This window comes from Canis lupus, chromosome 5 (genome assembly GCF_011100685.1).
Source record: "Canis lupus familiaris isolate Mischka breed German Shepherd chromosome 5, alternate assembly UU_Cfam_GSD_1.0, whole genome shotgun sequence".
Taxonomy (NCBI): Eukaryota; Metazoa; Chordata; class Mammalia; order Carnivora; family Canidae; genus Canis; species Canis lupus.
The window spans coordinates 42,194,962-42,200,961 of NC_049226.1; positions in this window are offsets into that span (position 1 = coordinate 42,194,962).

Sequence of the window (6,000 nt, forward strand, 5' to 3'; positions counted from 1 at the left end):
GCAATATCCTGGGGGCGTGGCTGATGTTACTAGGCAACGGGCGATTGACGGATTTGGTTGTAAGTAGAGGCAGCTAGATTATTAAATAGTCAGAAACAGATCCATTTGAGACATAACATTCTTATTCACACGACAAAAAGGGTCCAAAAGCAACTAGTACAGGAAAGCTGAGATGCATGACTCCGCAGGGCCCCGCCCTCGGAGAAGGCCTCCCGACCACCTTGAACCACATGCAGAGTAAACAACTTCCTGCTTTGTGTAAAGCATTGGGCCCTACGGGCATTGAGAATCCAGAGATGGAGGGCCTACACCTCCTACACCTCGCAGATGCCTCCAGGAGGACAGGCAGCAAACCCTGACCCAGCTGAAGTGTGAGACTGTGTTAGCCCAAAGGGGCAGAGACAAAGTAAAGTGAGTCTCTAAAAGCTCCCCAAGCCTAGATAGGGAGGAACTCATAATTCAACATTGCATTTTCTGGATGGCAGATGCAGTATTAAATGTGAAGTAGTGGGTAGGAAGGCTGTCCTGACTTCAAAACAAGGCAGAAGGGGATTGACTAGTGCCAAGAATAAATGCATCCTACAGGAAAGTCCACCTCGGGTATTCTCCATACGGGCAGGCCAGTTCCTTGAGCTCCTAGGTCTGTTTCCTTAACTGTAAAATGCTTACTCCAGGGTCATAGCAAAGCCTAAATTGTTTTCTAACTTCAGGTACATGGCTGACCTCCAAAGGTCTGGTTTGTCCCCAGGATCCTAGGTCAAAAACATGGTGGTGATGTAATTATATTTCTCAAAACAAGTGTGATATGGGGGCTGTATAATAGATTTCTGGGCAATGGGACACCCATCCTAAGCTCAGCTAGTCAGTGGGAGAGGACATGAGCTAGGAAAGCCCCAACCTTTCAAAGTCTACCATCAAGGGTCTTAAAGAGAGGCAAGGAGGCCCATATTCAGGTGGCAAGATGAGCTGGAGCACTTAAGAGCAAGGGGGCTGATTCCAGGGAAAGCATTGACGCTACTATTTTCAGATGCATCAGGAAAGGTTGATGGAGGCAGACCCTAGGGAAGGCAGACTGTAGAAGGAAATAGGAGTTGGAGAGTGTGCTCCAACTCTTTGGAGCACTAAAGGCTCTTTAGTGATGGGCCTTAGCACAGCTTTCTTCAGCAAGAACTGCCTAGAGTACCCCCAGGGGGGAAAGCAGGGAGAAGGAGAGTCTGCAGGGCTTTCTTATTGCTACCCATGGACTTATCCACTTTAGGGAAGAGTTTTAGGAGTCCTGGTAGAGAACTTTCCTAGAGGAGAAAGGCCTGTTGGGATCAGACCAGGTGTGCTTGAAGAGGCTATCCCCTTTGAGCTACCTGGGGAAATGTTGATGGTGCAATAATTAATAGTAATTACCACAACCGCCATGGAATAAAAGTAGGTACAAGGAAGAGTCACAGTCTTATCACGTTTAATACACAAAAGAGCCTTAGAAGGCAGAGATGCTAGTGTCTTAATTTCTTGGATGAGGAAACCTAGGCTTATGATGATTAAGATACTGGCCCCAGGGTCACCCAGCTTGTCTGACACCAAATCTATAGTCCTGAACAACACCTAGGAGACCTCAGATCTCTGCTGGTTCTGTAACTTTATGATTCAAAATATTAAGTGAGATCTTTATTCAGAATTCAAAATGAAACTGATACTCATCAAAAATATCCCCATGGCAATCGCACATCATCTTTTCCCTCCTGGTGTGTTTTATAACTTAATTACAAGTCTCAACTTCATCGTTGGCAGAATAATGACATATCTTTTTAAAAAATGGAAAAACACTTCAGGTATAAATAGATATGGCTTAAGAAAACAAACTTAGCATAGGAAGCATGAATGAGTAGGGTGCATTGACAGTTTGCCCTAAAAATAGTTAATACACTTAGTGGCAAAGGATAAAGCTGACTTCATAACATTGTGGGCAGATATCAAAGAAATCTGCCTGTGCGGGCTTCATTAAAGCTGAAATTGCCACAACAAAAGTGCCTGGTCATAACTGCTCTGTTCAGAGTCAAAAAAAGCAGATGCTCCACTGATATATAAAGATTGTATATTGTTAGAGACGTCATCAAGTTAAGCCATCAGGTGATTGCTTTCTTGGGCAGATTTATAACTTTGTGACTTTGGTGAGCTGTAATACCTCACTTTGTGCAGCCGTGCAACCTCCCAGGAGGATTGAATGGTTATTACATAGGAGTCAGTAAGAAAAGTATCTGTGAACAGTAAATATTAGTTCTTATTATTCAGATTTAGGGCTTGCTTTTTCCCCAGTGAACAAAAAACCCAGACTTATGGTGGTTCAGAGGAATGAGGTAGATGAAAACTCCCCAATGCAAAATATAACATGAGCCATAAATGCAAGCCACATACACTATTTTCAATTTTCTAGAAGCCACATTAAAAAAATAAATATATAAAAAGAAACAGGCGAAATTAATTTCAGTAATATATTTTATTTCACTATCTCCCTAATATTATCATTTCAACATGTAATCCATCTTAAAAATTATTAAGAAGTATTTTACTGTTTTTCGTACTGTTTTTGAGGTCCACTATGTATTTTACGCTGAGAGCACATCTCAATTTGAATAGCCACATTTCAAATGCTCATTACCAAAGGCGGCCAGGAGGTGCAGAACTGGATGGTGCTGCCCAAGAGATCAATACATATCAACATAGACGGCTTGTAATCATAATGGTGAAAGGAAAACAGGAAGTTGCCCAAAAGAAATAGTATATTATGGGCAGCCCCTGTGGTGCAGTGGTTTAGCGCCTCCTGCAGCCTGGGATGTGATCCTGGAGACCTGGGATCGAGTCCCACGTTGGGCTTCCTGTATGGAGCCTGCTTCTCCCTCTTCCTGTGTCTCTGCCCCTCTCTCTCTGTCTCTTTGAATAGATAAGATTAAAAAAAAAAAAAGAAATAGTATATTACTATTTATAAATGTTTGAAACATGCAATTGAGCACTATGTGTTGTCTATAGAAACAAGATACATGTGTAAAGCCTTTTAAAAGGAGGCTATACCTCACATTCATGGGACGGGGGATAGACCCATAACAGCAGCTTTCTTTGTACTGTTATATTCCCTTTATATATTACAGGAGAACTTGAAGCATATAGGAGAAATATGAACGATTGCCAAATATGGCACATGGGAGTTTGGTACACTAGAATCCCGGCTTTGCTTCTTTCTGGCTTTATGAACTTGGACAAGTCATTTCACCTCCTCATGGCTCATTTTCCTTATCTGCAAAATGGATTCATAACAGCACCTACTTAATAGGGCTACTATAAGGATTACAGGAATGAATGTATGTAAAGAGATGTTTGAAGTGGCACACAGTAGGTACTATTAAGTTTTAGCTACTACTTCTACTGTTTTTTAATCCTTAAAAAAGAAAAACTCTTATAATTATTTTTTTACCACAAGAACAAATACAAAACCAGGCTGCATCTAAGAAAGGGACTTTGAGATGCTCTAAGTGGACTACGCCACAAATACCTATGAATGTGCTTGTGATACATTTCTTCTACGTGAAGTCCAAAAATAGTTATTTCTTTGTCAGACGGACATCATGGGGATTGTTAAACCGATCATGCCATTGAGTGATTGAGGGCTTTTTCATCAAAGCTATATTCTTACATGTGATTCATCCTATTTTCTCATTGCCTGGAGCCTCAGGCAGGTTGGAAAAGCTACATGATACTTTGATTTTGTAAGTTAAAAAAAAATAGGCAGCAATCTTTCTCAGGCTAAATGTAGTGCAACATACAGCAGGAGGAGGCTCCCTCAAGCCACAATTTACTGCTTAAATATCAGGACAAAAGCCTTTTCCTTGGGTTCGTCCTGCAGATGGCCTTTCTTCTCTCTCTGAGCTGGATTTGATTCTTTCTTTGTATTCTTTCCAACCATCCTCTCCTTAATCTGAGATGCTCTGTGATGCCCAGTTTGTCAAATCACTTATGTTAGTGCTTTCATTTCTCAGAAGCACTCATTTTGGAGCATTTCAGCACACAAATCGACTGTGTTTCGTTCAGACTCAGAATTGCTTTCTCTTTAAGACTTTTCCTTTTAGTCCTTATTCCTTCTTCTTATTTTTCGTCAGACTTCCACCGGGTTTTGAGATAATGAAAATGAGAGGCAATCCATTCCCAGAACCAGTTTTTGTTTAAAATGGTCATTACTGTTCTGACACCATATCTTTTCCGATCTCTTTACTAAGCCATTTTTAAATTATTTATTAGCCAAGGGGTTTTTGTTTGTTTGTTTGTTTGTTTCTTCCCCAATCTGCCAGCTGCTTCTCCACAGGCTCAATTTTAACCCCTTCTGTTAATCCATTTTTTTAAAAAAACAATGTCCTTTTTCTCATGATGCCTTTCTGGTTTTTATCATTCTCCTTTTTTTTTCTTTTTCTAGAAGTTACTTTGTTTCCTTTATTGGATTTTCTGTAAGTCTTTTGCCTTTTGGTTACTAACCCTAATTGCAAAATTGTAGTTAAAAATTATTATGCAACTGGAATGCTGAGGAGGATAGGATGTGTGGCTGGTCCCATGGCTGGGCTTTCAGACCTCCTGGCACAGGAAGAGATTGTCTGTAACCACAGTCATTCAGAACATCCCCAAACTACAGAATCCAACACGTTCCAAGCTGAAAAATGGAAGAAACATTCAGAGGGAAGAGCAACATTGGTCCCATTGTCCTTCAGCCTCTCCTTACAACATGACTTTGAATACATGGTTCTGTGAGCTGTGAACATTTCCTTCTGGTTCTTTGGCTCTAACAAACTGTGTGATCCTAAGAGCTGTCAGGATATAGTCATGGCCTGTTCATGCACTATGTTTTGGGTGCCTAGCACCATGCCAGGATGCATGAGACAGAAGGAGGGAAGAGGAGACTCCAGGCCAAACCATGGGAGAACGGACATGTCAATTCAGAGCTGGAAGGATCCTGGTGCTTGTCTCCCGTGAACTCTCTTTTGGCAGATGAGGAAGCAGGAGCCTGGGGAGACAGAATGACTCACTTCAGGCTGTGTAGCCAGTTGGTGGAAGAGCTGAGACATAAACATGGGAATGAGTATGTTATACTGACATTAGGAACCAGAGGATGGATATAACGATAGGAGTTTCAGCCTATTTATGCTAGAAACTCCCTCAGCATCTTAACAGGCTTTAAGTCTACAGAAAATGCACATTGTTGTTGCAGCTTTGGAAAAATCCAGGGCTGGTAGTAAGAAGGCTTGAACGTAGCTTCCAAGGAGACAGCAACAAACGCATGAGGATGTTGCGCCTCTGGCAAGCCATTGCTGGTTTGCGTAAGTCTTGATTTTTCCAGGTGGCCTTGGTGACAGTTGGCAAGGGGGACTGCTTATGTAACCGCCTGACTAGGGATTGCGGCAACCTCAGGGAGAGAAGCAAGTGTGGGAAGAGCCAACCCCAACCCAGGGAGCCAAGGAGCCTCCTATAGGTGAAGTTCACTGGTAGCTTGTGAAAATTCCTTGGCTGTGAAGCCTGTGAAAAAGCCAGCAGCAGTCTGAGTGCTCCCAGGAGGCAGCAATATTCTCCAGGTCAGCCCCAGACTATGTGCTGGAGCCACGCTAGTTTTCTGGCTCAAAGCTGGGTTTTCTTGCAGTGTGATTCAGTGCAGAAGAAATAAAGGTGCAAAATTAATTTATGAAGCAGAGAGGAGGCCAGGAGCCAAGCAGTGATCATCAGTAACAGCAGCCCCTCATCGTGTGGTCTCATGCTGTGCCCAAGGACAGATCTGCCAAGCACTAGCTCCGTGACCACAGGCCAGTCAGTCATCGACCTTGTGCTTAGGCGTCTCCGTGGTAACACCTCCCGCCCTGGGCATCCAGGGATGAGAACTCATCCTGGTCCCGTGTCAGGTGCTGTGCCTGGAGCTCAGGGGGCTCCAAGGAACCAAGTCAAAGGTGTGATTCTACCCATTTCTTTGGGTGGCTTCCT